At 47.7% G+C, this 25,821-nt stretch overlaps 1 pseudogene; it reads left to right on the top strand.

The window, feature by feature from the left end:
- Nucleotides 1-3,054: 3,054 nt before the first annotated feature.
- On the top strand, nt 3,055-3,136 carry LOC131820245 (U4 spliceosomal RNA; annotated as a pseudogene).
- Nucleotides 3,137-25,821: the final 22,685 nt, after the last annotated feature.

Below are 25,821 nucleotides of genomic sequence, written 5' to 3'. Positions count from 1 at the left end.
TGCCTAATGTTTGCTTGTGATTTATTGTGCCTTCCTCGTGTTCAATCCTCAGACATTCTCTGAAGTCAGTTCCACCGTACCCGCCTTATGGTTCAGGAAACGGAGCCCCAGTGAGATCAGGTAACTTGCCCCAGACCACACTGCTGGGTAGTATAGAGTACGATTTGAACCCACGTTTTCCTGACTCCAGAACCAAGGGACTTCACCAGAATGGATACGACGTGCCCGGTACAAGGGTCTCCAGTAAGGATGAGTCCAGTCTTTCGTTACAATAGACTGAGTCTTGTCACGTCTCCGATAGTGGTTGTAACTTTAAGCACTGTAGAAGAATCGACGATCACATTTGTAGCTTAGAGCATTCAATGCCAATCTATAAACATTTTCTGAGCATCTACTGTGCCCTGAGCAGAATTTTAGGTGCTCTGTGGAGAGACTCTGCCCTGAAAAGTTATCATTTGTTTTAAAAAAAGATTTTATTTATTTATTTAGAAAGGAAGAGAGAGAGAGAGAGAGTGAGAGTAAGCAGGGGGAGGGGAACAGGGAGAGGGAAAGAGAGAATCCCAAGCCGGCTATGCTGAGCTTGGGAGTCCGACGTGGGGTTTGATCTCATGACCCTGAGATCATGACCTGAGCCAAAAAGCAAGAGTCACCCAGGAGCCACCCAGGAGACCTTGAAAGCTTATCATTAATTTCTGAAAAGGCACATAGTTTCCCCCCAGGGATTCCTGCAAGGCTGGGGAGCATGTGTGTATTAGTTAGCTCTGGCCGCATAACAAATTACCTCAAAACATACTTTTGGGGTTGATTTCTGTGGCTCAGGAATTGCAAGAGAGAAAAGCAGAGATGGCTTGTCTTTGCCTTCTGGATTTTCTTTTCTTTAGTATTTTTTTATTGTGGTAAAATAAAGTAATGTTTATCATTTTAACCATATTAAGTATACTGTTCAGTGGCATCAAAGACCTTCACAGGGTTGTGTGGCCATCCCTGCTCTCCAGTTCCAGAACTTTCTTTTATCATCCCAAAGAGAAACTTTGGACCCATAAACAGTAATTCCCTGTCCTCCCCTTACTCTGCTATCTTATCTTTGCTTCTTTTAAAAAAAATTTTTTTAAAATTTTTATTTATTTATTTGACAGACAGAGATTGCAAGTAGGCAGAGAGAGGTGGGGGGAGGGGAAGCAGGCTCTCTGCCAAGCAGAGAGCCTAATGCAGGGCTCGATGCCAGGACCCTGAGATCACGACCCAACCTGAAGGCAGAGGGTTTAAACCACTGAGCTACCCAGGCGCTCCTTATCTTTGCTTCTTAATATCTGAGTCCTTCAGCTAGAATTCTGGAAGGCTGAACGGCTTGAGCCTGGAATTGTATCATCATTCCCATGTCAGGCTGTGGAGAGGGGCCAGAACACCTGAAATCTTAGCTAGAACAACTTCATGTGGCCTGGGATTTCTCAAAGATGGTGGCTGGATTGCAAGGCAAGGACCGAAATAGAGAGAGAGAGTGTGCACGAGCAAGCCAAGAAGAAGCTATATCCTTTCTATGACCTCATTCCAGAGATCACATAGCGAGATCCCATAGCGTCACTCTGGCTGTGCTCCATTGAATGGGGCAGCTAGAAGGTCCAGATTCACGGGAGAGCACACAGATTCCACTTCTCAAGAGGAGGCTGATCAGTCACCCTCTTTAACAAGAGTACGTAGGATGGATAACTTTATTGGTGAGGCCATCTTTGGAAAACACAATCTGCCGTGGACAAAGAGGCTGAATACAAAAGTGCTGAGAGATATCCAAGTACAAATGTGACTGTGGAGGGAAGTGGCTGAGCACAAGGGAGGTAAGCTTGGGGCTTGACAGTCACATAGGATTGATCATGGTGGGGAAGAGATGGCAGAGACAGGACAGGCTGGAGAAGACCAGGAGTCTTGGTGCCTCCTGTTTGAGACTCCTGCACACTTCCTAGCCAGAGCAAGGAAGCCGGTGTGTTATTTCATCCTGGGGGAGAGGAAGGCCTTCCGGAACATAAAAGCAAATGAATCACCCATGGGGGAAACAACTAAGAAGGCATCTTCTGTGTGACATGGTTTATAAAAAGAAAAAATCAGGAACTCCTGGAGTCCAAAGGTGGAGAATTGATTAAATAAGTTATTGGATAAGTTTGTCTGTTGAAACATGTGATCACTAAGGATCCCATTCTTAGATGATACTTAAGGCTACACACACGTGCACACATATATACTGAGAGAATGGAAAACATATACTGGTCTCCACCTCCAGTTTCTGGCATAGAGCTTCTATTTCCTGAGAAAACTGGGAGCATCTCTGGTCTAATATTGGACTTCGACCATGTCCCTGACCGGACTCCTAAAGCTCTTGTAAGTTTCTAAGTGATGAGAGCACTGGGCATTTTTTGCTCTAATGAGGTGACCCTGGGTGGGGTCCTGGATGGGGGTTGGTCATCAGAAAAAAAACCAAGCCATTATTAGAAGCTTGGAATTTTCAGCCCTTCCCCCACACCTCTCCAGAGAGAGGAGAGGGGCTAGAAATGAAGTTAAGAACTGACCATGCCTGGGGCCTCTGGGTGGTGTGGTCATTTGAGCATCCTTGTCTTGATTTCCGATCCTGAGAAGGGTGGGGTGGTCATGATATTGAGCCCGGCACGGGGCTCTGCCTCAGTGCAGAGTCTGCTTGAGATTCTCTCCCTCTCCTTCTGGCCCTCCTCCTGTGCTCTCTCTCTTTCTCCAAAATAAATAAATCCTTTTTAAAAAAAGATTTTATTTATTTGACAGAGAGAGACAGCCAGAGAGGGAACACAAGCAGGGGGAGTGGGAGAGGAAGAAACAGGCTTCCTGCTGAGCAGGAAGCCTGATGCGGGGCTCGATTCCAGGATCCTGGGATCATGACCCAAGCTGAAGGCAGACGCTTAATGACTGAGTCACCCAGGTGCTCCTAAAATAAATAAATCTTTTAAAAAATCAGCTTTGGGACATAAATAAATAAATAAAAATCTTCAAAATAAATAAATAAATAAAATCTTCAAAAAACTATTTAAAAAAATCAACTTTGCGCAGTGGCAGTATCATAGCCAATGAGGTTTATCTGAGGTGTGATTATTGCTAATTGAAAAAAATCATTGATCATGGCTGCATGAAGAAGCCTCCATAAAACCCCAACAGTATGGGCTTTGGGAGCTTCCAGGCCCCTGGGAGGGTGACACACCCCAGCTCCATGAGGACAGAAGTTTCCAGAGCTTGCTTTTAATAGCCTTCAAAAATATAATAATATCCATATCCTTTAATAAACTGGTAATCATAAGTAAGGCAGTGTTTCCCTATAAAACTCTGTGCAAATTAATCAAACCCAAGGAGCGGGTCGTTGGAGCCTCCAATCAGTAGCCAGCTGGTCAGAAACACAAGGGACAGACAATCTGGACTTGAGACCAGCATCTGAAGTTGGGGTGGGGGAGGTCTTGTGGCTTTAACTTCAGGTTGGGCCCTTAACCCTGGGGGAATCTGACACCACCTCCAGGTAGGGGAAGCCAAGGTTGAGTTAAATTGGAGGACAGCCGGCTGGTGTCACAGAGAGTTGCTCGGTGTGGGAAAAACCTCCCCACATCTGGGGACCAGAATCGTCAACAGTGTGGTGTTTTCTGTGAGCCCTTAAATAAGACTCACAGGCAAAGGACACAGTAGAGAAGACTGGGATTTTCCGCCAACGTAGAAAGAAAAAAAGAAGTTTTTCCTTTGAGTGAGGAAAAGGTGTACGCTGTGTTTCAGTGAGCAAAGTGGGTCATGGATTATTGCAATTACATCATGCTCTGTTGAAAACTCCCAATGACTCTATGAGGGGCAGTTAAAATATTTCCATTTTACAGGCCAGAAGACTGAGGCATAGAGTAATCCATTCATTTGCCTGAGGTGACAGGTAAGCCGAGGAGCTGGGCTCATAACCCGGGTCTACCTGCCCTGGCAGAAAAATCATTCTGAGCCTGGGAATTTCCAAATTTGTAAGAAACCAATCCCTCAAAAATGAATGGAGCAGAGGGATACTAAGAGGATAAAGCCCAAATGTTAGTTCTGGTTCTGTGTGGGTGGTGAGATGATTTTCCAAGCTTTCTACAAATTCATGTTACTTTTAGAGTAAAGCAAATTAAAAAAAAAAAAAAAGTATAGAAAAGAATGGGTTTATGCTATCTAGAAGTCCACACTGCCATGTTTTAAAGCCTTCTCTTCTCTTGGGGTCTCTAAGAAATTTGTAACCGCGATCTCTGGGGGTCCCCATGAAGACACATACCTGTAAATACACAGAGTTGGGCGGGGCACCGGAAGACACCCCCCAAACCCTTGGTGGTCAATGGCTTCAACCGAACTTTAATGAAAGACGTTTCTGAAATGAATCACCACGGCCCTAAGGGCAGCTACAAGGGACTCAGGGCTACAGGACAACGCCGGTCTTTATTTTTCAGGAGCGCCCCCAAAGACCGCCCCTCTTACTCACACCTGGGGACCCCGCGCGGAGCTCGCCATCAGAAAGACCACCAGGTGGCGCCCGGGACCCCCAACTTAGCAACTGGTCCAGCGAGCGTTGACCCCCGGTTCCCATGGCTACACCGGGGGGCGGGGCCAAAGTGGATCCGCGAAGGAGGTGGCGGGTCTCACCTTTGCCACCCGCCAGTTTTCATTCCCCACCCCAGGGCCCCCAATCCTGTCACACCTCACCCCAGGCTTCGGCTTCAAAGGTAAGTCCGGGGAGGAGTGAAAAACAAAAAGAGACATTTTTCAACATTGCTTTTTTTTTTTTTTAATTAATTTATTGATTTACTTTAGAGATAGAGTGGGGGTGGGGGAGGGGCAGGGGGAGAGAGGAAGAGAGAGAATCCCAAGCAGACTCCCCGCTGAGTGCGGAGCCTGTCCCCGGGCTCAGTCCCATGACCTTGAGATCATGACCTGAGCTGAAGCCAAAGTGGCATGCCTAACTGACTGCACCACTTAGGCGCTCCCTTTTTTTTAATTTTTAAAAATTATGGAATAGCTCAAACTACTACTACAGGGAGTAAAATAAAAACTCGTGCACCCCTCTTCCCAGAGTTAATATATGTTAACATTGTTGCTTTGCATGTTTCCAGTTCTTATTTTAAGAAATCCCCTTTCCATCCCTCCTGGATCTCACTCTCTCGGGATGCAACCCTTACCGTGAAGTTGACCTGTGTCCTCCCTGTCTATGCTTCCATACTTCCACTGCCTTGGTAAGCAGACATGAACAATAGAGTATGGCTTTTTGTGTTTTCAAATGTACATTTTCGCCCTGCAGAGTTTTCAAATTGCTTTTTTAACCCAACATACTGTTGAGATTTGTTCTTGATAGATGTTCATTTTAACTGCCTTAAATAAGTCCTTTATTTTAATATTCCAATTTGGCTTTTAAAAAGTGTGATCACTTATATTGTTTCTAGTTTTTGGGGGTTTTGTTTTGTTTTTTGGTTGGTTTGTTTGTTTTTTGCTATTATAGACAATATTGTAATGTACATTGCTGTGCCTTGTCCTGGTCCCCGAAGCAAGAGGTTCTCCCTGAAATGTGTCTAGAAACACAAGTTCTGAGGTGTGAGGTGTGAGCATCCCTCCACCCCGGGGGATTGCCAATTGCTCTGGGGGTGAATGATGTGATTTCTACTCCACCACCCCCCAAGCAGGGGGCGAGTCCCTGTTTCCCCACGTCTTTTCAGTACTTAGTAATGTCACCCTCTCAGTTTTTCGGCATGATGTCTTCTTGCCTGCTGCTCCAGGCAGTGAGAAGTGACAGTGGTCATGGTGGCCGATCTTTGAATTGAATCCCCAATGGACATTTTTTAATGTTTTGCAGTTTCTTCTTTCACACAAACCAGTGCACATAGGCTCCTGCCCTGGGTACCACTGGTCTTCTGTAAGTGTTCAGAGGGCTATCGGAAGAAATGCCCTTGACCAGTCTCCTTGTCACCTCCCTGCCAACACAGTCTCCTTCCTCAATGCATTCTTAAGATGCCCGTTCTAAGCAGAATCAACAGAGCAGGGTTGGCTTCATGGGTGAGTGACTTGAAGAATGTCATCCAGAAAACGTGACCGCTGATTGACCCATGAGCTGAATGGACCTTGGTACGTGGAGGAGGCTCCTCACCCCTTCCCCCACCCTTGGAATGTGGGTTCTGCTTGCCTTTCCTGTTCCCAGACGCTGCTCTGAGGTCAAAGTCTTGAGATAATGATGTGCATTGAGAACACCTGTGTGGTATAGATGACTGAACCCAGTTAAGGCCTCTATAGAAACTTCTAAGATTTGGCAGGTCGTGCAAGGGTCCGTTGTGTCTTGCTACTGCCCGAGACAACCTCATACATAAGTTCGTTTGGCTTATTAAACCTGCCACCCACCCAGCTGGAGTAGGCTGCCTCTTTCTTCAAGCTCCACACCCTACCACTGGGGCTGATTTCAGGTTATACACTAGGGAAGCTCCCAGGAGGGTTACAAACCAACCGTGACCTGTGCAGTGGTCAGGGCCCCCCACTTAGAGGAGCCCCAAGTTTGGTTGAATCCCCAGAACTCATCATTTCAAAACTCTTAACAGTTTTTTCTTTGAACTTGTGTGTGTTGGTTGAGGTTTCAGGGGGCAGTAGAGCACGCACGCGAACAGAAGAGATGCCTGAAATAAATATGTCTGTGGTTGTTTGCCGCCCGTTTGCTGAAGAACATTCTGGATGCTCTGATGGATCCACAGCATGTGGCAGTGGCAGTTCAGTGAGATTCAAAGCTAGGATCAGGTAAGCATGTTACAGCTAATGCTTGATAGGAAGGGAAGCTGACAGCCCGGAGGGGCCACACTTTGCATTCAGACCAGAACTTGCTTCCAGTGCAGAAAGCAGGCAATGGTGGTTTAAGAACCATCGACATCCAAGGATGTCCTGTCACATCTCTCTTACTCTGTGACCTCCCCATGTTAGCCACCCAACGATCTTGAACATGATGGTATGGAAGGAGAGGGAAAGATCAGGCAGCCCATAGTCCTTTTCCTTTTAGTTTTTCCTTACTCATCAGTGAAGCGAAGGTAGATTTTTTAAAAAAGATTTATTTATTTGAGAGAGAGAGAGAGAGTACACACACTAGCAGGAGGGGCAGAAAGAGAGGGAGAGAATCCCAAGCAGATTCCCTGCTGAGCCTGGAGCCTGACCCAGGGCTCAATTCTAGAATCCTGAGATCAGGACCTGAGCCGAAACCAAGAATCAGACGCTTACCAGACTAAGCCACCCAGGGGACCCCGAAGGTAGATTTTTGCGTTTTCTTTACTTAGGATGATATTAAGTAGCAAATGAAAAACCACCATCACAAGCCAAGAGAGAGCGAGACCTCAGAAGGAAGGAGAAAGGTTTGTGTTTTAGTGTCTTCTAACGGCACTTCCCAAAGCCCTCCCCTGCTCTGCTGCTTCTTTTCCCTGTAATTCTTACCATCTTTTCACATCCTAAATGTTTTATTTATGCGCTATTGCCTGTCTCCCTGCTTTAGAACATACATTCTCTGAGGGCAGGTTTTGGGTTTTGTTCACTGGTTGTGTATCCGCAGGGCTCAGAAGGACTATCCGGCCCGTAATGGTGGTCACAGATATCTTGTGTAACAAAATCAGTGTATTCAGTGAATACATCACTATGTAAATGAAAACGAAAACAAACCCTCCTTGTCTTGGTGATTCTACTTCTGGGTATTTACCCAGAGGAATTGAAAACAGGGACTCCAACAGATACTTGTACACTCATGTTCGTAACAGCCTTTTTTTTTTTTACCACAACCAAAAGATGGAAACAACCCACATGTCCATCAGAGATGAATGGATAAACAAAATCCACACCATGAAATATTATTCAGCCTTTTAAAAGGAAAAAAAATTCTGATACGTGCTGCAGCCTGAATGAGCTTTGAGGACGTGTGCCAAGTGAACTAAGCCAGCTGCAGAAGGGCCAATACAGCAGGATTCCACTTAGATGAGGTTCCCGGAGGAGTCAGATCCATAGAGAGAGAAAGTAGGATGGTGAGTGCGTGCCAGGGGCTGGGGACAGGGGCTGGGGAGTTGTCCTTTGATGGGGACAGAGTTTCAGTTTGGGGAGATGGAAAAGTTCTGTTCGATGGCAGGTGGTAATGGTTGGCCAACAATATGGACAGACTTAATGCCTCTGACTTGTACTGTTAATAAGTGGCTACAATGGAAAATATCATGTTTGGTATATTTTACCATAATAAAACGCACCACCGTCACACACACACACACACACACACACACACACACACACACATGCCTACACATACCCACACATGTCACTTGTGTTGAAATTAGGTGGGACGTGTATCACACTGAGGGAAGTGCAGGTCCAGATGTCAGCCATGAGCTTTGGGGGATGCGGGAGTCCTTGAACGTGACCACCTAGCCTGCTCACGTGCAGAGCATTGCAGGAGCCACGAGGCCGCCTCCCCGACAGCCCTTCAGTGCAGAGGCATGAGGGGCACCCCATTTCTCTCCTGGGGAGTCTCTGAACTCATTCCCTCTATTGAATCAGTTGCACCACTGCCAACAAAGGACAGAACAAAGGAAAATCATCCCCACCGTCCTCCGCTCTGGTCTGTGTTCCAACCGGTTCTGTTCACTTGCAGGCGCATTTTTACACAGTTCCAGGCGGCTCAGATAAAGCTTTGCATTCTGCTTGTTTGACTTTAAATGTTGTGGGCATTTTTTTATATATTGCTGCAGTCCTCGTGGTGGTTATTTTTAAGAGCTGCGTAACATCCCATCTGGTAGATGTACCATACTTTATTTTGCCATTCTCCTCCTTTTGGACGTGTGGCCTGTTTTCAGTCGTCCACAACTTTAAGGAGTGGCCTGGCCAGCTAAGCACCTTCATGCATCAAGATTTTAAGTCTCAAACCAGCAGAGGAGGGTGCCTCCTGGCCACACCCCAGAGGGTCTCTGGAAGCCCTATGAAACTCAAATTGAGAGATCAGAAACTCAAATTGCTACATTTGGGAAAGGACTGGCACCAGTAGCGAGTTCCCTAAAGACAAGCACAATGGAGCAGACACAGGTGCCTACATGGGCCACCAAGCTTTTACAAGGAGAAGTTCAAGTTGAGCGGTGGCTCAGTGGGTTAAGCCACTGCCTTCGGCTTAGGTCATGATCCCAGGATCCTGGGATCGAGTCCCGCATGGGGGGAGGGGAGGTCTCTGCTCAGCGGGGAGCCTGCTTTTCCCCCCTCCTCACTCTCTGCCTGCCTCTCTGCCTACTTGTGATCTCTGTCAAATAAATAAATAAAATCTTAAAAAAAAAAACAACTTCAAGTTCACTGATTTGCCAGAATGACTCTGAGAACTCAGCAAAGCCATGACACTCATGATTATGGTTTATTACAGCAAAAGGACACATATTAAGGTCTGCCGCGAGCAGAGGCTCCTGGGGCAGAGTCCAAGAGAATTCCACAAATGGAGCTTCCAGTTGTCCCCTGCTAGTGGAGTCAAGGACAGTGCCAGCATCTTCCAGCAACAACAGGTGATGACATACAGGGAAGCCCCTCTAAGGCTTGGGGTCCAGAGACTGTACTGGGGCTCTGTCACATCAACATAAGGGACTCGCCATGTGGCTGACCTTGAGTCTCCATCGCCTCCAGAGGTTGGACTGACATTGCGTGGTCAAGCCTAAATCACATCGTTATACTTTCTGGCATGGTCTAAGGCCCCCAGGTGAAGGAAAACACTCTTAAAAGGCAGAACATTCCAAGGGCTTCGAGATCACCTCCTGGAAGCAAGAGCAAAGGCGAGGCTTCTTTTTGGGCAGGGTGGGTCCTTCCTTGCACATCAAGTAATGCTTCTGGGAAAACAAAGAAGATGAGGAAAATCCAAAGTAGCAAGAGTACAGGGACCCGGTCCAGTCGTGCTCTGTTGTGGGAGCATAAGCGATTATAACGTAACCTAGGCAGCGAAATACACTCGTGCTTGCTTGGTGGAAATAAACTTCGGAAAACTTCTAATATCCATCCAAAATGTAAATGGGCATGCTCTATGAACCAGTAATTCCACTCCTAGTTAAAGCGATCACCAGACAAACGTGCCAAGCTGTAGGAGTTGTGTGTTGGAGTTTTATTTTAAATCTTGAGCCATTGGAACAACAGACAGGTTCATTAATAGGGGATTAATTAACATGATTATTTCCTGGGATTGCCCTGCATCCACAGAGTAAGCAAATGGCTTTAAACCACGATCGGCCTCATGCAGAATGAGAAGAACAGGTTCAGATTAGAAGGAAATGGTATTTTCTACCTCTCAGATCGGCAAACATAGAAGGTGGTACGTGATGGCTTAGGGTGCAGGGAAAGTCTACATGGTCGGTGATGGTGGAGGGTGACCAGGTCTGAGGACCCAGAGGGGCTCCCACAGTACCAGCCAAGTGCACAGGAGAGAAATCAAACATGAGCCGACAGCAGGTGAGAGCGGGGTTTATTGAAGATGTAGAGAGAGCACAGAGAGATCTGGAAAGGAAAGGAGAATGAGTCTCATTTTGCTTGGGTTTGGGGGCCTTTCCCAAGCATCCAGGGACTGGTTAGGTGTCCTCTGTAAGTCATTTATGCCCTGGAGCCAGGGGTCTCGGTGAGTCAGTGATCTTGGACATTGCAGAAAGTGACCTTGCCCAGTCACTCCTTGGATGTTCTCCATTGTGCTGGAAGACTCCAAAGAGATCATTAACTCCTTGACCTTTACGAGGAGGACATACATGATCTGTTCGATAAAGCGTGTGTAGGTGCAGGTCCTAGCAAGAATAGATGGGGGAAAGGGAGCAAAATAGGCTGTGCTTCATGGGGTCCCTTCAGTTTCTCTATCTCAGTGGGATACTCAACCATGGTATGGTTGTTGCCCTCTTTGGAGGGCCATCTTTCAATATCTATCAGGCCCAAACATGCACCTGCCCTGTAAGGCATCCATTCCATTTGCAAGAATTATGTCTTGAGTACATGGTACTCTACCATGTATTCGAGACATAAATACAAGGATATTCATAGCATCATTGTTAACAGTAGTACAAACTGGTTAAAGACATTAGGTAGCACCGGGAAACCGGAATGGTTGGCAGGTCTTCATTGTCCCAACAAATATTACTTAAGCGCCTACCATGACCAGGCATTATTTTAGGGGCTGGAAACTAAAACAAAGTCCCTCCTTTCTCAGTGTTAAGCTCCCAATTGGACAAGAAGGAGGATTTTAAAACAATTGTAATACTTAGATTATGAAATGTGCTAAGAAGAAAATAAAGCAAGATAAGGAACTGAAAAGGATGGGGCTGTTATTGGTTAAGGAAGATGTCTCAAATGGAATTTGGGGAGAGAGCTGAAGGAAGCAGGAGTGGACAGTGCAGATACTTGAGGGAAGAGCTCTATGTAGGGGTTATAGCACGTGCAAAGGCCCTGAGGTGGAGGTGTCCTTGGTACGTTGCAGGAATGGCTAAGTAATTTTTTTTAAAGATTTTATTTATATATTTGTCAGACAGAGATCACAAGTAGGCAGAGAGGCAGGCGGAGAGAGAGAGAGAGGAGGAAGCAGGCTCCCGGCTGAGCAGAGAGCCCAATGCAGGGCTTGATCCCAGGACCCTGGGACCACGACTCGAGCTGAAGGCAGAGGCCCCAACCCACTGAGCCACCCCGGCGCCCCTAAGTGGCCCAAGTAATTTGAGGGGTAAGTGAGATATGAGGAAAAGAAGTCAGAAGGCCATTGGGGCCAGCAGATTGGCAAGGGCCTGGGTCAGGTTAAGATTTCACCCCAAGAAGACATTGATCCCAGGTAAGTAACCCATTTATTAAAAAAAAAAAAAACAGCTTTATTGAATAATTCATGTATCATACAATTCACTTATTTAAAGTATGCACTTCAAAGAGTGTTGGTATGCTATCAGTTTGGTGCATTACTAATTCTTTTTGAAGTGTGATAAAATACATACAACATAAAATTTGTCACTTTAGTCATCTTTACCTGTACAATTCAGTGGCATTCATGATGTTCCCGATATTACACAACTATCACCACTATTCATTTCCAAAACACTTTCATCACCCTAATCAGAAACTCTGTATCCATGAAGCAACAAGTCCCCTATTCCTGTGTCTATCCTAGCCCCTGGAAACCTTTATTCTACTTCTGTCTGCAAATTCATCTGTTCTCGGTATTCCACGGAAGTGGAATCATATAGTATTTATCCTTTAGGGTCTGCCTTCTCTCACTCGGCATAATGTTTTTAAGGCTCTCCCACGGTGTAGCATGAATCAGAACTTTATTCCAAGATTTCCATTTTTAAAAGGACATCTGGCTTCCATGTGAGCTGCCGTGTGACAGAGCTTGGGGAGACAGAGGCAGGGAAGGGACGGAGGCACCGGGACCAGTGAGGAAGTGACTGCTGTCATCTAGGAGGGAGGGGACAGAGACTACCACCCACAGGGTGCACAGATGGAGAGGGTGAGAAGTGGCAGGTGCATGATGAATTTTAAAGACAGTGCCTGTGCCTGGCTGGCTCCGTTGGGAGAGCAACAGCTCTTGGTCTCAGGGTGGTGAGTTCAAGCCCCACCTTGGGCATGGAGCCTACTTATTATGATTATTATTATTATTTTAGAAAGAGAGAAAGGGCAGGGGGAAGAGCAGAGAGAGAAGGGAAGAATCCCAAGCAGCTTCCACACCCAGCATGGAGCCCAATGTAGGGCTTGATTTCACCACCCTGAGTTCAAGACCGGAGCTGAAATTAAGAGTCAGATGCTTAACTGACTGAGGTACCCAGGTACTCCTGTGGAGCCTATTTAAAAAAAAAAAAGAAAGAAAGAAAGAAAAAGAATTTTCCTTGATGGTGGAGCCAGCAGGATGAGTGGGTCATCAGATGTGAGCTGAGGGAGAAGGGGCAGAGATGAAGAAACCTCAGTCACCTTGTGAGGTGAGGACTGGGAGTGCCGACTCTGAGGGTGAATGGGCTGGGTTCAAATTCAGCTCCGTCGCTCACGAGCTGTGTGTCCGTGGGCCAGTTCCTTGACTTCTCTGTGCTTCATTATCCTCATCTGAGAAAGGTAGATAACAGCAGTTCCTACTTCCTGAGGCTGAAGGATTCCATGAGTTAACATTTTTTTCATTTGAAATTCTACTCATCTTTTATTGAGATATCATTGACATATAATGAGTTCACATTTTAAAAACACTTAGACTAGCATTTGGGTCATACAAAACACTGGGTACGTATTTGTTACGTAAAAATAAATTAGAAATAAATCCCTGTTGAAGGTGGCTTGGCACTCTGATTAGCAAAGGTTAATCGGTCCTCAGAATTGGAGACAGTGTCTTGGGGATGCCTGGAAAAAGTCAGGGGGGCCCTGGGTGGAGCGAAACGGTGGGACCTTCCAGCCAGGTGAGCCAGCTCAGAGTCCATCAGAAACGGTCAAAAGGATGGAGAAGTGGTAAGCAGGGCCTTGTTAGTCACAGATCTATCGAAGCCCTGCGTTCTGGTCTAGAACCCCTGCCAAAGCATGAACAAAGTGAGGACAAATATAATACACTGCTTTCTATAGGACAGGGCATGTGAACGCACCCCAAACAAGGATTCTCTGACCTGTGAACCTTTTCCAAGTGAGCTCGGGAGAATGTCAAAAAGGAGATGCTCATAGCTACCTGGCTCTCAACTTGAACCTCCGGGAGAAAGCGGACTGTAGGATGGTTCCAATAGTTGAGAGTGGTGTGGCAGATGGAGATGAGCTAGTAGGACTTTCGTTATGGGTGTCCTTGGGGCCATCACCTGAGGATGATGGGCTGAGAAGGAGACAGGGCTGAACCACAGGGGAAGCTGAGCAGCAATGGTGGCTCAGTGAAGGTGTTGGCCAAGCCATGGGGACAACGAGCCCTTTGTTCTTGGAGGAAGTTTTTTTTTTTTTTTTAAAGATTTTATTTATTTATTTGACAGATAGAGACCACAAGTAGGCAGAGAGGCAGGCAGAGAGAGTGGCGTGGGGGACAGACTCCCTGCTGAGAAGAGAGCCTGAGGTGGGGCTCGATCCCAGGACCGTGGGATCATGACCTGAGCCGAAGGCAGAGGCTTAACCCACTGAGCCACCCAGGAGCTCCATTCTTGGAGGAAGTTTGAAGGGCCCATCCCAGTGAGTCATGATCCTGGGACACCGTCTGATCAGCAGACTCTCTTCCTCCTGCCATCTTCCCTTCCTTGGTAGTGCAGCTGGGAGACCTGGGGTCTGGGGCTGAAGATGGACTCAGAGAACTGGGAGTAAAGAGCCGCCAGCCTTGCTCTACTTCGGACCTAGACAAGGGATCCTTTCTGCACGGCCCAGACACTCGCATGCCCACTCTCGCTCTCTCTGTTCCTCCACTGTCCCCAAACCAGACCCGTTCAGAGAGGAGTGAGCCTCTGGAGTCAGCAGCCGTGCTCCTCCGTGGCCAGGCAGCCTTGGGCAAAGCAACTGCTTTTGCCTTTGACTTGCTCAGTTTCTGCACATCTGATACGGATAAAGGTTCTTGTTTCAGCAGATCGCATGTAGCCAGGGGCTGGCATGAAGGTGGCCCTCATTATGGCACATCCCTGATCCGTGGGGTTGATGACCATGGTGGGCTCATGGGACAGCTTTGCGTTACTCCGAGAGATGGGTGTGAGCCAACGGGAAATTTCTTAAGGGACATGGATGCTCCTTATGGGGTTGTGAGTTGAACTGTATCCCCTGAAAGATATGCTAATGTCCTCACCCCACCCCACCCCACCCACCCTGTGCCTGTTCATGGGACCTTGTTTGGAAGTAGGGTCTTTGCAGCTGTGATTAAGATGTAAGTTAAGATGAGGTTGTAGTGGAACAGGGCAGGCCCTAACCTGATGCTGGCATCCTTAGAAGAGAAGAGAAAACAGAGACACACACACAGGGGAGTTGGTCCTGGGAAGACAGAGGCAAAGCCTGGATCGATGCAGCCACAAGCCAGAGAAGGCCAAGGATTGCCAGCAACCACCAGAAGTTAAGAAGGATTCTTCCCTAGAGACTGTGGAGGAAGCACGGTCCTGCCAGCACTCTAGCATCAGGCTTCCAGCCTCCAGCATCACGACAGAAACAATGTCTACTGTAAGTCATCCCATTTGTGGTTATGTGTTATGGCGGCCCAGGAAAGCTCATGGACGGTCCAACCAGTAGCACCCTTGCCAAGAAGGTGGGGCCCAGCGCATTCACCAGGCACATTGAGAAGGGATGTGTCCCCTGGTGGGGACAGTGCTCTTTCTCTCCCTCTCCCTCCCCGCCCCCAACTTACTCATGTGCTCTCTTTCTTTCTGAGATAAATAAATGACAATGCCTGAGACTGTTAACACAATCACAGAAACGACCTTCAAGATAGGTTCTAGGGGCACTTGGGTGGCTCAGTGGGTTAAGCCTTTGCCTTTGGCTCAGATCATGATCTCAAGGTCCTGGGATCAAGCCCCGCATTGGGCTCTCTGTTCAGCGGGGAGCCTGCTTCCCCCCCTCTCTCTGCCTGCCTCTCTGCCTACTTGTGATCTCTGTCAAATAAATAAAATAAAAATCTTAAAAAAAAAAGATAGGCTCCAATCTAAGTGACTCCATTGCAAAATATAAAATTAATAAGTGCCCTCAGGAAAGAAATGGTTTCAATATTACTTAAGCTGTTCCAAAGCACCAGGAAGAACTATTTGCCAAATTCTTTTTTACAATGATAGACCAGCCCTGAGACTACAATCTAATAATCTAACTAAAATCTAGCTCCCTAAATAGAAGTCTGCAGAGACATCTCACTTTTGAATATCAAGGCCAACTTTAAAAAGAAATTTTTAAGAACTTAGCACTCCATTCGAGGGCTGCATCCCCGCAACTCAGGGCTGATTCAATGTCTGGAAAACCATCAGGATAGTGCACCCTTTTGAAAGGTCAAAATGAGAATCTGTATACTCATCTGAATAAATGTTAAATTGGCTAGGTTTCGGGAAGGAAAGCAAAATTAGATTCCTACGTTGCTCCTTACAGTACAAAACTCAAATTAGGGGTGCCTGGGTGGCTCAGTCGGTTAAGCATCTGACTGTTGGTTTTGGCTCAGACCATGATCTCAGGATTGTGAGACTGAGCCCCCCTAGGGGGCGCCCCACTTGAGATTCTCTCCCTCTTCCCCTCCTCTGCCCGTCCTCCACCCCCACCCCCACTTACATGCACTCTCTCTCTCCAAAGGGGAAAAAAAAAGTATGTCTTAAAAAATAAAAGAAAAAAAATACAAATTAGGCACCTTTTACCTATGGTGGGAGCACAATTTTTTTAGGTTAGGAAAAGACTCAAACCTGATAGCTTGGGCAAGTATCCCAGAGACCTCAGAGCCCAACCGTCAAACTTTCTGTTCCTCTTCCTGCCTCTCCATCTGCAATGTCAGGATCCCATACAAGGACATAGCTATCTGTCTGTCCATTCATCTGTTCATCTAGGTGCACACTGGACACTGGGGACACAGCTTCCTGCTCAGGCTCTGGTGCTCTCTCAAACGCTTTGTGCCATGAACTATCTGGCTCGTTGGGATCTTCATGAAGTTTCCGGTCTCGTGGTCGAGACAGATGTTAAGCATATAATCCCGTAAATGCCTGGAAAACTGTGAGAAAAATGCCATAGAGTAGGGGAAGAGGTGATCTAGTCCTGACATCAAGGTAGGTTTCCCTGAGAGAGTCAGGATTGATTGTGTTGAGGTCTGTCAAAGGGGAGTTAACTGAGCGTCTGTGCCTATGTGTGTGTATACAATGTGTGTACATGTGTGCACATTTCTCTGTGTATTTGTAGATGTACCTCTGTGTGATCATGAGGAGGGTTTCAAGAGAGAGGTCAGCGTGTGTCAAGGTCCTGTGGCAGCAAGTTCTCTGACGGAGGTGAAAAGTCAAGGGGGGGAAATGAAGAGAGCAAGGGGGGGCCTGGTGCATCGTGGGATCCATGCTGAAGGGTTAGACCGGGGGGGATTAGGCAGGGCTGATCGCATGTTTGTGATCTTGGTGATGGTGGAGGAGGGGGGTGGCGGGCAAGAGGGGGGCGTGTCAGGAGCAGGAAAGGCCGCAGGAGAGATGGTGCTGGGCAGTGGTGATGGAGAGCAGGGGTAGAAAGTCACCAAGACCTGAGAAGGACCGACTAGGAGGTGCCGGGGACATGCCGGAGGGTGTCTCCGTTCCCTCAGGAGGGGACAGGACTGGAACCAGACCCCATATGGGGGAGGACAAGCTCAAAAGGACAACTTGACAGTTAAGTGTGCCATTTCACCAAGAGAGCCAATGTCAGCCAAGCAGAGAACATCCAGGTCCGAGAAGGAAAACCCTCGGCCCGAAACTCGTGGGCCCCTCAGAGCCCAGTCTACCCTCAGTCTCTACCGATCCCCTCCTTGTGAATTTGCATGCTTACTACATTTGATTTGTCACCCCCAAATCAATACTCTCAGCTTCTTACAGTCATTCACAGACGTTCCAAGAGGGGCGAAAACTTTAGGCCTCCTGTCGTCCACCTTCCAACTGTGGTGGAGACATGGTGGTGTTCTGCCTTTTTGCTTCAGGTGACACTATAAACAAAGACCTTTTGAGGTCAGGATGGTGTCAAAGTTTTTGTATTTCTGTGCTTTTTTTTTCTGGTGACCAGGCTGGATAAAATGGCCCCAAGTACAGTGTCAAAGTATTCCTAAGTGCAGGAAGTCTGTGATGTACATTACTGAGAAAACCCATGTGTTAGACAAGCTTCATTCAGGCACGAACCACAGGGCTGTCCATCATGAGTTCACTGTTAATGAACCAACAGCTTATATTAAATATGGCGTCTTTAAACAGAAACACACATGAAATGCGGTTACGTATCGATCAGCTGATGAAAATGTGATCGGAGACCAGAGGGAACCTAACCCCGTATTTTCCCTGGGAGCAATGGTTCGGTATTTGCTAGTTCAGTGTTTCCGGCCACTTTGTGGAAATAATGGGGGGTGGTTGCAACGGATGTCCTGGGTGGGGTTAGAGTATCAAAGAAGACAGCGCCCAGCCTGGTACAGAAGGACAGATGTGGATGGCAGCTCTAATGAGCCAGGGAGCCACTTCACCGGCTGAGCAAAAAGAGCCTTCTGGCATCTCTCCGGCGAGGAGGACAGCTGAGAAGGGACAGAGATGCCCCTGACTCTATTGATGCAGAGCTGGTCATTTGTGACCTCGGTGGAGTTGGGGACAGAAAGCGGGTCTCCTAAGAGAATGGGAGAAGGGAGGAACTCGGTTTGGATACGTCTTTGGGGGAGTTTGGCTGCAAAAGGAAGAGAGAAAGCTGGCATTAGCTAGAAGGGCTGAGGGGTCCTGGGAGGGCTTTGTGTGTTTTGTTTCACCAGAGAGGATCTCATGGACAGGGAGAGACGGTGGGGTCGGAGGAGGGGGAGGGTCCAAATCTGGGTGTGGGGGGGTGAAGCAGCTTCACACAGTGGGGCAGATAAAGGGGAGGGTGAGTCTGCGTGTTTGGAAGAAGGGCTTTGGGAGTTTCTGGCTGAAGGTTCTAGAACCCTTGTGAAGTGGAAGGTGAAGCCACTGGCTGAGTGGGAGGGGACAGGAATTAGAGGTTGGAGGAGAGAAGGCAGAGTCTAAAATAGTTATTACAGGGTGTGGGGGAGTGATGAGACTTCGAGGTTGCCCCAACGTGCGGAGAGCCCTTCAGGATGGCCCAGCGTGAATTTATAGCCAACCCACCCCCTCCACCCCCGCCAAAGAGTCCTGACGACTCTCCAGCTCCCCCAGCCCTGTCCTGCTCCCCAGCTGCTCAGGACCTGACCCAGGAGAGAGCACGTTGTCTTTGCTCCTGAAACCCCCACTCCCACCCTCCTCCCCAAATCAGCTGGCCACTTACCAGCATCACTAAGTGGTACCGATATAGCCGAAAGGGCACATGTACTGAAATCCTAATTTAAAGACACGCCAGTCTACAAACGACCAAAATCTCCACCCAGGGAATCAGAAAGCAACTGTGGGATGTGTTTCCAAAGGGCCAGAGCTACCGGCAAGGGGCTTTAAAAGGAACTTTGCGGTCACTCTTGGTCAGCTCTTCCTGGACTGGGAAGGCGGCCGGGAGGTTGGCTTTGGTCCCACGATGCAGGTGGGAGCGAAACGGGGCGCTCTGGCCTCTGCCGTGGGCACCATCTGGGCTGGAGAGCAGCTCTCCCCACGTGGCTGGCTTTGCTTCTGAGAATGAGCCAGGGGATGGAGCATCTTTGATGTGGAGCCACAGGAGACCCACATATATGAAGCAAACAGACGAGAAAAGGCAGTTCAAAATAGATTCTGTCTACAGTGGAAAATGATTAAATGCCAGAATGGAAAAGATGGGCCAAAATGAGCCATTTTCAAGCCCTCCCTACCTCTCTGAGGGAATATGCATGCGGAGAACCGTAAGTCCAGCAGCGAGAGCCAGCAGACTCAAGAGTTGTCTTCTAGAACGTTCTCTACCTCTGGCTGGGGGGATATTGGGGTTGTCCTGGGTTGGTCTTAGTGAGAAGCCTGTCTCCCAGGCCTTCGTGCCTGAGCGCAGTCCAAGAGCTGGTCCTAGGATCAGGCTGTCTCACTCCAACAGGCCCTACCCCAGGACAATGATGAGCTGGGAAATTTCAGGTTCCATGTGGGCCACCTTGGGGGCGGGGCTCAGGCAAACTGCCACCCTAGCAAGAAGCTTGTATTCACACCAGCCCCTTCCAGCAGGCCACCGACTCTGTCTCCTAGGATGGATAGAAAGCAGACCTGTGGGAATCACTCAGAAGAAAGGCTTTCCTAGGAGAATACAGTGACATGTGTGTCAGAACGTCCAGAAGCACCCTAGGGGGGAAACCGTAGTGGTTTCCAATTTTTAAAAAATAAGCAGAACCATAAGCAACAAAAGGAAAAATAGATAAATTGAGCCACCTCAAAATTGAAAACTTTTGTGCACTCAAAGGAGTGGAAAAGGAACCCATGGAACTGAGCGAAGTATTTGCAAATCCTATGTCTGATATGAGGTTAATGTCCAGAATATATAAAGAACTCCCACAACTCAGTAACAACAAGGACCAAATCCCAAATGATCTGATTTTAAAAAGGACAAAGGACTTGAACAGAGGCCTCTCCAAAGAAGACATACAGGGACACCTGGGTGACTCAGTCAGTTAAGCGTCTGCCCTCGGCTCTGGTTGTGATTCCAGGGTCCTGGGATCAAGTCTCCCCTTAAGCTCCCTGCTCAGTGGGGGGCCTTCTTCTCCCTCACCCTTTCCCCTTCCCCCCTGCTTGTGCTCATTCTCTCTCTCTCAAATCAATAAATAAACACACATCTTAAAAACAAAGAAGACATCCAAATGGCCAATAAAACTTGAAAAAATGCTCAACATCACTAACCACAGGAAAATGCAAATCAAAAACACAGTGAGAGGGGCGCCTGGGTGGCTCCGTTGGTTAGGCGACTGCCTTCGGCTCAGGTCATGATCCTGGAGTCCCGGGATCGAGTCCCAGTTGGGCTCCCAGCTCTGTGGGGCGTCTGCTTCTCCCTCTGAACTTCTCTCCTCTTGTGCTCTCTCTCACTGTCTTTCTTAAATAAATAAAGAAAATATTTAAACAGCAACAACAAAACCACAGTGAGATACCACTTCCTACGCACTGGGATAGCCATACACACACACACACACACACACATATGACCCAAAAAACAACAGGAAATTATAGGTGTTGGTGAGGATGTGGAGAAATGAGAGCCCTAGCACCCTGTCGATGGGAATGCAAAATGGTACAGCTGCTGTGGAAAATAGAATGACCACATGACCCAGCAATTCCTCTTCTAGGCACATACTCAAAGAAAGCAGGGGCTCAGAGGGGTACTTGGACACCCGTGTTCATAGCAGCACTAGTCACAAAAGCCACGCCATGGAAGCAACTCAAGCATCCATCAGTCCACGAATGGGTAAGCAAAGTGTGGTCCACCCAGACAATGGACTCTTTCTCAACCTGAGAAAGGAAGGACATTCTGACACTTGCTGCGACACAGATGGGCCTCAAGGACATTATGCTATGTGAAATAGGCCAGTCCCAAAAGGACACACATGGTATTACTTCACCTGTATGAGGTACTAAGAGTTGTCAGAATCATAGAGACAGAAAGGAGGCTGGCGATCGCCATGGGCTGGGGGGAGGGAAGAATGGGGAGTTATGGTTTAATAGACACAGCTTTGGATTTATTCAGTTTCATGGAGATGGACAGCCATGGTGGCTATAGGACAGTGTGAATGTAGTTAACACCATCGAACTGTGCTCTTAAAAATGCTCAGGGCCGGGGCGCCTGGGTGGCTCAGAGGGTTAAGTCTCTGCCTTTGGCTCAGGTCATGATCTCAAGTCCTGGGATCAAGCCCCACATCCAGCTCTCTGCTCAGCAGGGAGCCTGCTTCCCCCTCTCTCTGCCTGCCTCTCTGCGTACTTGTGATCTCTCTCTCTGTCAAATAAGTAAATAAACTCTTTTAAAAAAATGCTCAGGGGCTCAGTCCCCTAAGCATCACCCTTCAGCTCAGGTCATGGTCCCAGGGTCCTGGGATTGAGCCCTGCATCAGGCTCCCTGCTCAGCGGGGAACCTGCTTCTCCCTCTTCCTCCGCCCCTCCCCCCTGCTCACGCTCTCTCTCCTCTCTCCAATAAATAAAATACTTTTTAAAAATAAAAATGCTCAAGATGTTAAATTTTACGGTTTGTGTATTTTAATGCAATTCAAAAATAAGAAAAGATTTTAAATAAAAAAAGAAGCCAAGAAGCTATCAAACTTAAAAAAAAAATTAAGCACAAGAATCCCTTCATTAATTTGGAGGAAATCTGGAAATCTCCCAAGGCCAAGGAGTAGCTTTAGGAGCAGACATAGGGGAGTGGCATCGAGTGATCAGCAGACAGGAGCCCCTCTGCTGATAAGAAGGGGACAAACCAGGGAAGGCCATCCCCTTTTCCCGTGTGAAACATCTGAGTCGACAGTGTTCCCTCTCGTTGGCTCTAAAACGGAACACGAGCCACATGGCGTAGGATGAATGTCTTCCCCAGACGCCGGCCAGGTGGGCCTTGTCCCTGGTTCTGTCTGCACACAGCAGGAACAGGTTAGCACATTTCACGGACTCCCCCTCCTTTCTGCTGTCCGCTTGGCAGCTTGCCTCACCCTGCGTCCTAGGGCACAGCCCTGCGCTTGTCTTTGCCCTTGGCTCTGAGCTGGAGGAGTTTACACTTTGTGCTTAAATTGTAGGAAATTTGATCTGGCCGCGCACCTTCCCCAGACCAAGCCATTTATCTTGTTTCTTTTGCAAATACCATCTGCAGTTTTTTCTCAAGATAAAAATAGGAAGAGGAGCTTATTCGGAGGGTCTGACACTGGCCCCATTTGGGCGCCAGGCCTGGGGTCTGTCCTGGAGGGACATGGGGGACACCCCACAGGAAGGAGCACCCTGCTTCCTAGACAATCCCAGCCAGGAGGACCCAGGAGCACCTCCGAGGGGCCCTCTCCTGGTGGGCTCTGGAACCTCTTTCAGACCAAACCCTGGGGATGAGCAGATAGGAAGGGGGTCTTGTAGTAGACATGGTACGCACAGGTGCCACAGCTTTTCCCTGCCCCTTAGCACCACGTGCCTGCAGGGCACTCTAGAGGTCCACCTTGAAAGATCACTTAGCTCTCAGATCTGTCTTTAGGACCCACAAGCTGGTTCCTGTGACAGCGTGGCTGGTGGTGGAGAGCCAGATTCCGGAGTCTGGAACTGAGTTTAACTACTGGCCCTTTGACCTTGTGTCCTCATTTGTAAAATGGGGATAGAGATGCATTATTCCTTCCTGGGGTCTGCTGGAATGTTTCCCTGTTTTTTTTGTTTTTTGTTTGTTTTTTAAGATTTTATTTAGGGGTGCCTGGGTGGCTCAGGGGGTTGGGCCTCTGCCTTCAACTCAGGTCATGATCTCATGATCTCAGGGTCCTGGGATCAAGCCCCGCATCAGGCTCTCTGCTCCGCTGAGAGCCTGCTTTCCCCCGCTCTCTCTGTCTGCCTCTCTGCCTACGTGTGATCTTTATCTCACTGTATCAAACAAATAAAATAAAATCTTTTTTTAAAAGCCAAAAAAAAAAAAGCAAAAAAAAAAAAAAGATTTTATTTATTTATTTGTCAGAGAGAACACAAGCAGTGGGGAGCAGCAGGCAGAGGGAGAGGTAAGTAGAGGCAGAAGCAGGCTCCCTGCTGACCAAGGAGCCCGATGTGGGACTCGATCCCAGGACCCAGAGATCATGACCTGAGCCAAAGGCAGACACTTAACAGACTGAGCCACCCAGGCGTCCCCCTTTTTTTTTTTTTTTTTAAGGTTTTATTTAGCCCTGGTTTAATTTACATACCAAGTGCAGGGTCATTTCAATAGGATGTGATTATGGTTACATCCTAATAAATGGAGATGGACTTCCCCCACAAAGGAAACCAACACAAGATAATTTCAAGGACATAATGTCTAGGAAGAAAAGCAAACAGAGAAGGAAGACCTTAATTTGAAAACACAATAATATGCAGATCAGGACATTTCCAAACATTGCAGGAGAAAAACCATGGTGATTTTCAATGGAAGGGATTTTTAAAAATTAAAATTTAATTACCCAAGGGGAGGAGTCAAGATGGCGGAGAGGTGGCAGGCTGGGACTGCTTCGGCTGGCCGGAGATCAGCTAGATGGCTTGTCTGGAGATTGCGGGCGCCTGGGGATCCATCGGCAGATCGAGGAGAGGAAGGGCGGCAATTCTGGGGGCAGAGGGACAGCCACTTTCTGGGGGGTGGGACCGGCGGAGAGGTGAGTCCGGAGCGACGGGGGGATGGACCCCGGGGGGGGGGGCCGGCTCCCGGCGGGCGGCGGGGCGGCCGCGCACAGGGTCGGGACTTTTGAGGGTCTGTTCCGCTGAGGGACATCGCTCCAGAGGCTGGACCGGGGCGGGGCCCGCGCGGGGTCAGCGTGGCCTCGGGTCCCGCAGGGTCGCAGAGGGATCGGGGGTGTCTGAGTGTCGCGGAGCTTGCGGGTATTGGAACGGGAAGGCCGGCTGCAGAGACAGAGCCGACAGTGAGCTCGCAGCTCCGTGTTACCTTGAACCGGTCGCGGGCTCGGTGGGCTCGGAGCGCGGCCGGAGGTCGGGCGGACGGGGGTGACTGGGTGCTGTTCTCTGGGGGCGCGCTGAGGAGTGGGGCCCTGGGCTCTCGGCTCCTCCGGGCCGGAGACCGGGGGGCCGCCATTTGTGTTCCCGTCCTCTGGAACTCTACGGAAAGCGCTCGGGGAACAAAAGCTCCTGAAAGCAAACCCGAGCGGATTACTCACCCCGGCCCCGGGTAAGGGCGGTGTAATTCCGCCTGGGGCAAAGACACTTGAGAATCACTACAACAGGCCCCTCCCCCAGAAGATCAACAAGAAATCCAGCCGAGACCAAGTTCACCTACCAAGGAGTGCGGTTTCAATACCAAGGAGAGCAGCAGAATTCCAGAGGAGGAGAAAGCCAAGCACGGAACTCATGGCTTTTTTCCTGTGATTTTTTTTAGTCTTGCAGTTAATTTAATTTTTACTTTTTCATTTTTTTTTTTTCTCGCCTTCGGGTAAAATTTTTTTTTTTTTAACTGTTACCTTTTTCTTTTTTAACGATTCTTTACTAGTTTATCTAATATATATATATATATTTTTACATTTTTCTTAGGTGTTTTCTTTTTTAAAAAAAAATTCTTTTCTTTTTTTTTTTTTTTTTTTCTTTTTTCTTTCTTCCTTTTTGAACCTCTTTTTATCCCCTTTCTCCCCACTCACGATTTTGGATCTCTTCTAATTTGGCTAAAGCATATTTTCCTGGGGTTGTTGCCACCCTTTTAGTATTTTACTTGCCCCTTCATTTACTCTTATCTGGACAAAATGACAAGACGTAAAAATTCACCACAAAAAAAAGAACAAGAGGCAGTACCGAAGGCTAGGGACCTAATCAATACAGACATCGGTAATATGTCAGATCTAGAGTTCAGAATGACAATTCTCAAGGTTCTAGCCGGGCTCGAAAAAGGCATGGAAGATATTAGAGAAACCCTCTCGAGAGATATAAAAGCCCTTTCTGGAGAAATAAAAGAACTAAAATCTAACCAAGTTGAAATCAAAAAAGCTATTAATGAGGTGCAATCAAAAATGGAGGCTCTCACTGCTAGGATAAATGAGGCAGAAGAAAGAATTAGTGATATAGAAGACCAAATGACAGAGAATAAAGAAGCTGATCAAAAGAGGGACAAACAGCTACTGGACCACGAGGGGAGAATTCGAGAAATAAGTGACACCATAAGACGAAACAACATTAGAATAATTGGGATTCCAGAAGAAGAAGAAAGTGAGAGGGGAGCAGAAGGTATACTGGAGAGAATTATTGGGGAGAATTTCCCCAATATGGCAAAGGGAACAAGCATCAAAATTCAGGAGGTTCAGAGAATGCCCCTCAAAATAAATAAGAATAGGCCCACACCCCGTCACATAATAGTAAAATTTACAAGTCTCAATGACAAAGAGAAAATCCTGAAAGCAGCCCGGGAAAAGAAGTCTGTAACATACAATGGTAAAAATATTAGATTGGCAGCTGACTTATCCACAGAGACCTGGCAGGCCAGAAAGAGCTGGCATGATATTTTCAGAGCACTAAACGAGAAAAACATGCAGCCAAGAATACTATATCCAGCTAGGCTATCATTGAAAATAGAAGGAGAGATTAAAAGCTTCCAGGACAAACAACAACTGAAAGAATTTGCAAACACCAAACC

This window comes from Mustela lutreola, chromosome 17, assembly GCF_030435805.1.
Source record: "Mustela lutreola isolate mMusLut2 chromosome 17, mMusLut2.pri, whole genome shotgun sequence".
NCBI lineage: Eukaryota > Metazoa > Chordata > Mammalia > Carnivora > Mustelidae > Mustela > Mustela lutreola.
Note: the sequence above shows the minus strand (reverse complement) of the source record. Positions and strands in the feature narration are given on the sequence as shown.